At 50.8% G+C, this 12048-nt stretch overlaps 1 long non-coding RNA gene across 10 annotated transcripts in view; it reads right to left on the minus strand.

Annotated features, from left to right (window-relative positions):
• LOC142049237 (uncharacterized) overlaps nt 1-12048 on the minus strand; it is a 46750-nt gene that overhangs the window by 23239 nt on the left and 11463 nt on the right. For 8 of the 10 annotated variants that reach the window (XR_012657643.1, XR_012657641.1, XR_012657646.1 and 5 more), the window contains 4 exons: nt 5513-5602; nt 4850-4990; nt 4509-4722; nt 590-749 (listed from right to left, as the gene is read on the minus strand). This is a non-coding gene — a long non-coding RNA (uncharacterized LOC142049237). Of the gene's footprint in view, nt 1-589; nt 750-4508; nt 4723-4849; nt 4991-5063; nt 5227-5512; nt 5603-12048 lie in introns of all 10 variants that reach the window. The other 2 variants (XR_012657640.1, XR_012657644.1) reach the window with 2 other exon arrangements.

Here is a 12048-nt window from a genome sequence, read left to right on the forward strand (position 1 = left end):
GGATTAAAGTGAGCAGATGCTTGTTTGCTCACACTAGCCGGGGAATTGGACCTAAAACATTCAACAGAGTGAGTTTGTCTTTTCCCAGCTGGAGACTTCCCTCTGCGTGTTTTGAAGCTGGATTCCGTGCTCTCTGTAGCCCAGCAGGCCTGCAGCACACACAGCTGAGCTCCCCAGTGCACGGCCCTCCAAGCACTGGTAGCCTGCAAGGCTGCAAAAATGCACCTGTGCGTTGGTCCCTATAGAAAGAGACCCGACAAGGCTGCATTGCATACGGCTGCGGCTGGCCCATCGCTCTGCAAGCAAAAGGCATCCCTTGGCATGCGATAAAGCTTACGCGAGTTAGTGATGCAGCACAGCACACAGGTTTCGGAGCTGCTGATGGACAGAGAGATGACAGTATGCCAACGCTGGGAGGTTCAGAGCTGAACCATTCGGAAGCCTGCAGGGCGAGTTGCTCTTCCCATTAGCTGCAGCTGTTTCACTGCTGAAGCTGGCTGGTTTTTATGGAATCGGGGTTGAAGGGGCTAGTTTTGGCATGCGCAAAATCAGTTGCCATTGCAAAAGACTGCCAAGAACCCAATCTTACCATGCTGGCTGCTGGCTGGCACCCAGCTGCTCTTGCTTCCTGAAGCCAGTAAAGGGGGATCAAGGGAGCCAGCAGGCAGGAGGGTCTTCTGCCTGCGAGGTTTCCCTCTTCTCATTCTTGTGGTGTCAACACAACAGACCTGGAGAGCTGAAGAAGTTTGCTAGGAGAAGAAAAAGCATAAATAAGTAATGAAAAGGAGCTGTAATGGATGGACTCTAATTTAGATTCTCAGAGACACTTGTTTTTTTCTGGGATTATTCCCTCTCCTCTGCAAAAAGGAGACAATCAAAGGAGCTGAACACTTCAGCACTGCTTCTCAAGGTGATGGCAGATTATCCGGCTTTCTTGCTCATCACAAGCGCTTGCTCCAAAGATTGACAAAGCTGTTGCTCTCTCAGACACACACGAAAAGACACAGCCTTGTAGAATGCCTGCGCACAAGGACACAGAAACCAGCTGTTTTCCTGGGACCTTTAATGCAGGACTCGTGTGCAGAGTGGAGCCCCACAACTCAGACCTCCAGAACTGCCCCAGCTCTAATCTGGCCAAGGGCTATGAATACTCTCAGCTGTAGACTCTGCTCCCTCTCACTCTGGTACCTACATATGTAGCCAGGGCAGTGTAAATGCACCTTGGCACATCCAGGAATGAAGCAGGAGAGAGGAATGTTAATGCCACAACGGGAAAAACAACACCCATCACCAAGCAGAACCCAGCAAAGGGTCTGAGTGTCTGCTGGAGGCTGTGGGAGGATGGGGGTCACCACCTCCCCATCCCATCTTGCAGATACCAATGCACTGAACAAGCCTGATCCAGCCCCCTCACAGCCAAAGATGCACAGCCTTGCATGGGACAGACCTCTCCCATCCCACTCACTGGTTTCCAGTGGCCGAGGCTGCTCTCCTGCATGAGCAAGTGGGAAGCTGGGAAGAGGGATAGGCACAGCCTCTGTCCGCCATCATACATGAGGCCACTGTGAATCACCTGCATCCCTGGGAGCAAAGACAAGGGACTTTGCATTCCCATCATTACCACAGGTGGCTCCAGGACAGAGCACAGGCACACGTGGCCATCCCAGTGCCAGGCCAGCCCTTGCACTGCAGCACAGTGGCTTTGCAGAGCCGCACTGGTTGTGCCTAACCCAATGCAGCCCAGCTTTCTCTGGCTGAGCCTCCTCACAGGAAGCACTGACAGGCTAATGGCTGTGTCTGAACGTATTAACCAAATTACTCACTGTGTGCTCTGTTTTCCTAGAGCCCCGGCCAGACCCCAAGACTATTTATCTTGGCTTTGAACCTTCCGCCCCTCACTGCGCAGCATGAGCACATAACCACAGAGATTTGTTAATAGAAACCAAAGCAGAAATCACCAGCAAGGCTTGCAGGCAAGGGGCCTGTCCTATTACGACAGCTCAGGGCCTTGCTAATCGGTGTCACGAATGGAGTTTCCGGACCTACTGCTGCCTGGGGTTGCTGCTCAGAGGGATCAGGCAGGAGTAGCAGGGTCTCAGTGCTCTGTCACCTCCAGCCTCATGGCCACTTCCCTGCTCCTGCCTTGCAGCCCTGCGGCAATGGGATTCCAGCCAGCCCAGCACCCAGAGACCTCCTTGCCTGTGCCCCATCCGGCCCAGGGACACTCCCATACCCTGCTTTCATCTTATGGCACGATGGTCCCAAATGAGCTCAAAGCCACAGTGTGCAAGGTGCTGCACACACCCCCAGCGAAAGATGAGTCCACCTTCTCCTCTCATCAGAAAAGGTAAGGATCGACAGGGCACAGACTTACTGGTGTGTTTGTCAAAGTCAGGAGCCAACATCAGCTCTCCTGGATCTTACACTAGAATGGCTGCAGAGCAAGTGGGGGAAGGCCTCCCCGCATCGCCGTCAAACAGCAAACCCCAGGGCCATAGTAGCACAGTTTTCCTCCCTGAGTTCCCCAAAAGTTGTCCAGTTTGATTCTAAGCAGCTCAAGCACTGATGTTCCCTTGCTCCCTTTATGAGTCTCTAAGGCCACGTCTACATGATGGATTTTATACTGCTTTTCCTCATCCACTTGGACTTCAACCCAGCTGAGACCATCTGGTGTCAATGGCTGTGCAGAGGTTCCTGTTTCAGCTGAAACCAGAGCTGAGGTTTGCTAAGCCTCTACCGTACATCAAGGCTGCAGCAGTTTAAACAATAAACCAAGGTCAGGATTAGATTGCACAGTGGACCCTGAGTCCAAACAGTTGTCCACAAAAGCCCCACATTTGTCATGTAGACCCTGGGGACAGGGAGTTGACTTTGTGGTGGTTCCTTGTGTTGAGGGATAGACCTGCATCACCCTGCCAAAATGAAAGGCTACTTGCACAAGGGACAAACCTCTCCTTAGCTCTGTGTCCCCTCACCAGTCTTCTGTCCTTCTCCCACCTCCAGAAGCTACTATGAATGCAACATGTCAACATCTCAGCAGGTTTCTGGACCATGCGGCTGCCCAGCTGAGGGGCAGAGCTGTTATCTGAGCCGAGCAAGAACAGCCAGGTCACCTGGGGCCAGGGCCTCTGTGCAGATCTGTTCGGCCAGGGCTTATTTCCTAGCAGGGAAGTAAGGATCTAGCATTCATTCCCTGTGAATGAATGAAATCTGCCTTGAATTTAGATGCAGTAATGTCAGCCCAACCCTACAAACCACAATTGAAACCTCACAGTGAAAGCAGTGTGTTTTGAATAACGCATTGCTAAAGGTTTCCCAGTTCATAACACTCCCAAGCCAGTGCAAAATGCAGAGATCTGTGAGAAAGAAACACTGGGTACGTGGAAGCGCTGCTGGGACTGTTGCTTTTTTACAGCCAGGCTGCAATTGCTGCAGAGCAGGACTGGAAGGGTCTGCATCATTTCTACCATCTCCCAGGACAACAGCAGAGATCCTCTACAGGTGTAAGTTGCCAGAACTTGATGGATCATGGGCCGAGGCCAGTTGTGTGAGGTTTAACAAGGCCAAGTGCCGGGTCCTGCCCTTGGGTCACACCAACCCCAGGCAATGCTCCAGCCTTAGGGCAGAGGGGCTGGGAAGTGCCCGGCAGGGAAGGCCCTGGGGGTGCTGGCTGACAGCCGGCTGGGCATGAGCCAGCAGTGCCCAGGTGGCCAAGGAGGCCACCAGGCCCCGGGCTTGTGTCAGCACTGGTGTGGCCAGCAGGGGCCGGGCAGGGATGGGGCCCCTGTGCTCGGCACTGGGGAGGCCCCACCTCGAATGCTGGGCTCAGGTTTGGGCCCCTCAGGACAAGAAGGCCCTTGAGGGGCTGGAGCATGTCCAGAGAAGGGCAGCGGGGCTGGGGCAGGGTCTGGAGCACAAGTGTGCTGGGGGGCGGCTGGGGGAGCTGGGGGGGTTTAGCCTGGAGAAGAGGGGGGCTGAGGGGAGCCCTTCTCGCTCTCTGCAGCTGCCTGAGAGGGGCTGGAGTGAGGGGGGGGTTGGTCTCTTCTGCCAAGTCACCAGTGACAGGACGAGAGGAAACGGCCTCAAGCTGCATCAGGGGAGGTTTAGGTTGGAGATTAGGGAAAATTTCATTACTCAGAGTGGTCAGGCATTGGCAGAGGCTGCCCAGAGAGGTGGGGGAGTCACCACCCCTGGGAGTGTTCAAAACACATGTAGACGTGGCAGTTCAGGACATGGAGTAGGAGGCCTGGGAGTGTTGAGGTGAGGGCTGAACTTGATGATCCTAGAGGTCCTTTCCAACCTTAATGATTCTATGATTTTAAAATCCTCTGATTTACCCTACACTGAGGACCCAATTTCATCGCTAGGACAGAAAAATCTACCTTAGAGCTATCTGTTCAGCTACAACTGCACATCCCTAACTGCAAACACAGTGCAGTGATGACCTGGGTGTTACTGTAGGACTAACAATCTCCAGGGAGATCCTTTTTGGTTCCAGTCATTCCTACCTGTTTTCAGATCAGGGTCATGGGGCTGTCAACTGAGGTCAATGGTTTTTACAACAGCACGAGAGACAATCTTCAGCAGCACTGTGACAGCGGTGTGCCTCTCAGCCAGGCTCTGATGGCGGTGGGGAAATCTAGGACTGGAAAACCTTCTCCCACTTCCAGTCAAAGGGGATAAATCTCTCCTCAGATCTTCTTGCATCCTGAAGCCTTGTGCCTGGACAGAAACAAATGAAGCATGTTACGTGTTAGGGCAATGAGAACGCATGAAGGGAAGCAGACAGATCTGCAAACAGGCAGAGGGTTGGCAAGCATCGCAAAGCTCACAAGACTTAGTCCAGCACCTGGGCAAATGTCTCTGAGCTGGCTGAAAACACAACAGTTCTCTTCCTCTGTTGGCTTCATTATGGTTTGGATTACATTAGCCATGAATATGGTCCTACTGCTGCGCTGGGGTTGTGCATGAGATGTTTTCCTCCTGTGAACTGAATCACCAGACCAAGGTCAAAGTCCCTCAGTGCACTGGAGGTATCTGCAAAACCTCGTGCTGGTCAGTACCTGGTCTAAGGCATCCCCCTGATCCCCGCTGACAAGTGGCATCCAGGAGCTTTGGGCTACTACTTCCTGGTTAAACCACTGAACCTCCCTCTCCATCGGGAATGCTGCCTTCCTCCACATATTCCTCGCTACCCAACAGGGTTGGAAGCTGGTTTCCTTTACCCTGCAACTCTCAAAAATGAGGTCATTTTATTTCCTGAGCAAGATAGTGGCCAAAGCCCCCCAGCAGCTCACAAACACCAATTTAATTAAATTTTTTATTCAAAATATAAGTCACAGCTAATATCTGGCATGAAATACTCAAAAGAGAATGTGCAGATCCCAGTCCTGTGCAACAGGAGCTGAATTCCTTTTAGTCTACACACACATATGCACATATATATAAAATATAAATATACATGCATACATGTACATTCATATATACAGAGAACAAGAGAGCTTTAACAAACCTGTTTGGACTCCCCAGATGTACAAAAGTCACAAACCAGCAGGGACTCATTGTAAAATTTCACTTCAGTAATTTTCAGCACCGTGAAGCACTACGAGAAGAAAAAAAAAAAAGACCCTTGCATTTGCTGGCACCACCAGAGAGGAGGGGCGAGGACATCAATCTTCATTCTCATTAGTGCTGGAAAGAATGGCTAACTGCATTTGCGATGGAGAGCAGCATCTCACAAGTTATGGGTTGCTTCCTTGATAATAAATCTAACATCACAATCTAACGCATCTTGGATGTTATGCTCTGCTGAGCTGTGCTTAACAGATATTTTTGTAAGAGCAGACTTGGTTAATCCAAACAGAGGTGTCTGTCGATTTTCACTTGCTGCAGACAGGGCTGAAAGCAGATTTCAACATCCTAAACTGGTGTAAGACAGGAGTAAATCAATACAGGGCAGCAAACAAGTTATGAAGGAGAGGAGTATTAGCTCTGTAGATAGGAAGGGACATGCACAGAGAAAAAGTGAACAGTCACTAACAGGGTGCTGAGCCCCTTTTTCTTCAGGGAAATGACTTCTGATGGGCAACGGAGTGAGGGATGCTGGAGCCAGGTCCTGGCAACAGCTTGTGGGGCCACGGCAGCACCAGTGCCACATTGTGCTCCCAGGGCCTCGCTCCACAAATCCTCTCCCACAGCAGAACAGGGCTGTTTCACACGTTGCAGTGACCTGTGCTGCAGCAGCTTTGCTTCCAGCCCTGGGGATAGCTGCTAGCATGCTATGCCCCTCAGCTCATTAAACATATGAAATTTCTGGCTGAAAAAAAAATTAATAATAATAGTCAGGCCCATTTCTAACCTTGGGTGGCTTTGCTTTCTGCTTTTGCCATTCTCCTCTTAACGACCCCCAGAACTGAGATGCCAAGAGAAGGATTGATATTCAGACTTGCTCGTTCAGGGATATTGGGCTGGGTTTTTTATTGGAGCCAGGAGTAAAGATTTTTATTTTCCCAAGACCAGGGAAAGCATGTTCAGGCTGATAAATATCTGTCAGCAAAAACCATTAGCTGATTACATGAACTACAAGGGGAAAAATAAAAGGTAAAAAAGTCCTGTCATTCCCAGTAGAACTGCTCAATGGCCTTCTCCTCCATGCAGGATTTCTAATAGATTTCTTAGAGTGTTTTCTGCAGGTCTGCCCATGTGTTGGTCTATTAAATGGATGGATCATCAGAACTTGTCTAAAATGAACCTCATTCTCAGGAATCACCCATAAGTAGCTGCCCAGCATCAGCTTCTCCTTTTGGTTCTTCCTAGCACCGAGTATGGACTCAGCTTTGCTACGAATCCAGCATCTGCATCAGGAACCACCAGCATCCTCTCCAGCATAGGTACCAGTCAGGGTATTGAGACCTTTTGGGCCAAACACCACATGAAGCCCCTGAAATCCTCACTTCTAGCAGTAAGTAACATCACCTTTTTGTGCCTCAGTTTCCCCCCCTGTAAAATAAAAATTATGGCAACTCTGTCCAAAGAAATCATTCAAGCCCCATGATGGAGGGTCCCCTTCAGTGGGTCCCTGCTGGTGATGGAAGCCCTTGCAAGCATGCTGCAGTTCTCATGAGTTTTAGTGCCAATGTCAAAGCCTCAGTTCCTAGAGTGATCACACACCTCTAGGTGACATTTATACACTCTTGGGGTCATAGAGAAAAACCTCAGAAACATCACCCCAAAAGCCCTAGAACCAAAAAGCAATGAACAAGGATGCTCATGATTTCCTCTTTAACCTACTTGGTTTTCAATACAATGTAATAGTTTATGATAGACCAGGGACAGGTGGTGATTTATCACTTTGAAATAACTGGGGTCAGCAATACTGCCGTGATCCATGGGAGACACCAGCTACACTGTCCTTCCTCTGCATAGTTGGCAGCAGTGAAAAACACGATTTACTGCTGCAGCAAAGGTTTATATCTAATCCTCTCTGTAATCTCTTACTCTAGGAAACTTTAGGATACTGTGGGTGGGAAGCAGGCTCAGCCTTAATCTCAGGACTTGCATGAGAGCAACAAGTCACGGCAGGATTGATCCTTCGTCACTGTGCAGCAGAGCTCGTGCGGGATTACGCCTGGACCCGCACCCTGTACAGGCACACAAGGCCCAGGAAGGAGGAGGATGAATGCAAAGCTTGACTCAACACCTCCTGCCTTCCCTCCCTTCTTCCCAGATGTGGCTAGAGGACCAGCATAGCCCCTCTATGCCACGTTCAATGAGAAAAGCCAGGCATGTCATAAAACAGAAAACTAATTGCCCCCAGATGTCTCATTAAGGCCACAGGAAAATCCTTACAGGGTCAGAAAAGCACTTGTGGAAAGCACCAGGAGGTCACACTGCCAAACCTTCCCCAGGGCTACAAACAAGCCTACAGCTCAGTGACACCTGAGCACAGAACTATGAACCCATGGCTCATGCGGAGGCGCCCGGCAAGCAGGACCAACCTCCCATCAAGTAGCTCTGCCTGCTTCCTAGCAGGAATATACTTATTTTTACAGAGAAGGAGGATCACAGACCTTAGGGTGGCTTGGGCTGCCCCTGCTGCCTTTTGCGTTGCTGAAAGCAGGGCATGTATTACAGCAGGAGAGGTACAAGACCACCCTTCAAATACTGGCATCTTTTTAACAGCTTACCAAACCTGTATGCCCAATCTCTGCTAAAGCTGCTGTCACCAAAGCCAGGCTTCTCAATATGCCCTGTCCTGATGATACTAGGCAGGTTTCACTTCCACCCAATTAGCCCTGCTAAACGAGAGGCTGCAGCAGCCATTATCCCATGGGACAACAGCCTTGAGTCCTGCCCAGGCAGCAGGAAGCCTTGGGGTGACTGAGGTAATGTTGCTCATGGAGGCTGCTCCATCTGCAACTCGTCCTGTGCCAGAACAGCAGCGGGGAGATAAGGAGTCTCAAAGGTCTCATGGAAAACTCAGACAAGCAGTCTATTTTGAGCTGGCCTGGCTCGCTTTTCCTGCCGGCCGCTCTCCCCGCTCCTCATGCACAGGCATGAGACGAGCTGGACCTTGTGTCTCTGGAGGACAGGACAGGGGAGCAAGCTGTCCCCTTCGACAGGAGGTGAGTGAAGGCAGCAGCAGTGGGCTGTGACGTGTGTGAGAACATTTAAACCTCTCTGGAGAGGAGCGAATGGGCCTGAGCTCACTCTGCCCATGCTCACCTCGGTGGCAGAGATGCTCTCTCATTCAGAGGCCACCCAGAGCAAGAGCAGAGCTGTTCTCGTCCATGCAGACCTGCTCAGGTCCCAGCGCAGCGCCCTGACCAAGGAGGGCTTCGCCACAGTGAACCACCCTCTCAGCTTCCCACCCTGGCCCCCGCCTCGCCATTTGCATGCTCCGTGCTCCCTGCCCTTTGGCTGGCCTCACTCCTGCTCCGCAGCAAAGGCTTGGCACATGTTGCATCCCTGGCTCCTTACAGTTCCAGCCCTGCTCTGGTATGGCTCTGATGGGCTAACCACACAACTCTCTTGCCCCTCCTCTCCACCAGCCCTGACTTAAGAACGTGGGTCTGTCTCCCCAACACCAGGCTCCACAATTCTCTCTGACTCGGCCTCAGACCAAAGCATCCCACGCCTCTGTCCCACTTGTCTTCTGTTCACTGTACACTTGCTTCAGTCCCCACTGGCACACAAACATCAGCTTCACTTTGCATGTGTGGACACAAAATGCTGCTTGAAGGTTCAGTTCACTAAAAAAAAAAAACCAAACCAAAAAAAATACCCCCCAAATAACCCTCAATCCAGGAGCTCTTGGAGGCAAATGGAGCTGGGATGCAGCCAACACTCATTCTTCACCACACCCTTGCAAAGATGGGAACCGGGGCATTTGTGCTTTAGAGCAGACCAGCCTATTTTGGGAAGAGACGAAGGGAAACCATGACAAAAGCTGATATGGAAAGGTGGGTACGAAGCAAGCTGATGACATTTACTTGGGGCCAGGGAGATAAGCCCAGTGCCAGCACATACCAGCCAGCAGCGACTGAGCAGCTTCCGAAGCAGGTGGGGATGCCCGCACCCTTCATCCAGCCCCCACTGTGTACGCTCTGGGCATCGTGTACATGACAGAGATCTTGCTCAAGGGTGCTCCAGGCTTGGGAGGCTCACGAGAGAGGCAAATACATCTGCTGCTGACTCCAGAGAAAGAAATTTCTAAGGGATGAGAAAGAGGAGGACTTTGTGACTGAACCATTGCAGTGTCTGGGAATCGGGTTCCCGGGATATGGGAACTATGCGGCAGACGGCTGGGGACATGGACTGTGATTCTTCCTGGATATTTTAGGAGCAGAGAAAGGGCACAGGGAGCTAAGGCGGTTAAGTAGGGATATAAGAAGGAGAATAAGCAATGGGCCCAAGGCTTTACAAACCATAAACACTGTGATGGAGGAGCTTTGTATTCAAAATAAGCAAAGGCAAAATAAAGGAGGGATTCAGGGGAAGGGAAAGACAGCAGGGAGGAGAAAGACTGGGCAGAGATCTGCGACCAATGCCAGGTGAAGAGAATGCTCTGCCCAGGTTCTTGCTGGAGATGCACAGGAAGCAGAAGCCTGAGAAAGTGCGTTAAGATGAGTGAGGGATGGCAGAACTTGCATCAAAAAGAGGGGTCCTCAGGAGAGTCCTGGGATGTGTTTCAGAGCTTCTAATCAGAAGTTTAAAGGAAGGCAGGGACAAGGGCTATGCTCCAGGAGCCAATCTGAGGAGCTGAGTCTCAACTCCTGGCTGGGTTTGTGTCAAAGCTCACCTGGAACTCAGCACTATCACATGAAATTACTCAGTGCCCACATCCACCACAAAGTCCTCACCATGCTGATCCCGGCAGGCATGGAGAAAGGATAGAAATTCCCCTTCCACACCTTCCTACAGCCTAGGAGCCTCACAAACCCAGGCAAAGCAAGGCAGAGAGCAGTCCTGCAGGGAAAGGACCCTACGGCTCTCTCCTGCTTGCAGAGGACAAGCCAGTTTTTGTGTCAGTGGCCACAGTAGAACCAGGCTGCTGAAGCAAAATTCCCCAAAACACAACACATGCTGATGGGTGGCTCTGTGCTGACCAGGGAGACTTGCTCCTTGCCTCCGGGAAGACAACAAAGCTGCCTACAAACCCTACCATAAGCACACACTCCCCTTCAGCCTACGAGGGTAAGAAAAAAAATTATGCATAAAGATGCACCAGTTTGCCCAGCATTTGGGATAAAGGTCACTTTCATGGTGTCGCTTCAGGTCTGCTCCCACAAGACCTATTTTCCACTCCCTTGGCAACCTCAGGTGTGTTAGATGGCTTGGAGAAGCTTCCAAACTCTGCATCCTTATCCCCACATGAAACAGCAGTAGTCCATTTCCCTCTTTTTCCTCCAGATCCCAGCTCCACCCAGAGCCCCTCTACAGACAGTGACTAATATGTTCCACATATCACAGTTCACCTCTGGGGGGGAGAAGAGCACAAATAACATAAGTGGCTTCTTTAGATGCAGGAGGCAGCGGCAACTTTTTGCAGTGCTGTGAAGCCTGGGAAAGTTTCATGCAGCCAAGATGCTAATCAGCACTACAGCAAACTGCTGAGTCAGGAGAACAGAAGCACAGGATTGATTTGCAGGAAGCAAAGTGCCAGATGCCTTCACATGTGCTCCGCTTTCACACAGCCCAACAGGTTTCACGACTGCTGTGACACATTCCTCTGGGGTCCCTGAGCTCCTGCACCATCCCACGGCAGCCTCGTTCCCTGGGACTTGGGTCCATTCAATTAGTCAGCCCTGAAAGCTCTCCACAAGTCTTCATGATGGACTTGTATTGATCTGCCCCAGCTCTTAGGTTTCTATCTCCATTTATCAGGCCTTCAGGTTCATTTAATCCCATCTCAGCCCTCCCCAAAGTAATGAGATAAGAGGCAGGCTGCAAAGGCTGATAAAAGGGAACTGAACAAATCCATTAATGCTGTTTCTGTGCCAGGAATTACAAACCCTGGCCATTATTAATTATGCTTGCCAGCCAGAGTCCCAAGACAGCAAAGCCAAACAAGAAAGTCAGGCTCACTAATAACTTGTCCTGATAAAAAAGCAACACCTGGAGGACCAGGACTCTCTGGTTCTTATGCCATGTGTGGCATTGATTTGTTGTTGAGGTAGGTCAAAGCAGGGTGCTCAAACCTGAGCAGCTACAGCTCGATTCCATGGAAGCCTAAACCAGCACAACTGCTGGCTGCCCCAGCTCTGCCCTCTCGGCTGCCCATCCGCCCTGGCCCACACACTCATGACACCCTGCGCCAAGCCATTTCAGCAAGTGAAACCAGCTAAAAAAATTCACTTCGGCTTCCTTGCAATGCAGCGAAAACTATATTCCAAAGAGGGTATATTCCACAGAGCCTGTATGGACCTGCTCGATGATAACATGGTATGTGCATTAGGGTACAAGCCTTGGCTGGGAGGTGATGGTGATGAACAAGAGCTGAAAGACATGGGACCTGAAACACATGTGGAGAATGCGCAGGGACCCTAA

The sequence above is a fragment of the Phalacrocorax aristotelis genome, chromosome W, assembly GCF_949628215.1.
Source record: "Phalacrocorax aristotelis chromosome W, bGulAri2.1, whole genome shotgun sequence".
Taxonomy (NCBI): domain Eukaryota; kingdom Metazoa; phylum Chordata; class Aves; order Suliformes; family Phalacrocoracidae; genus Phalacrocorax; species Phalacrocorax aristotelis.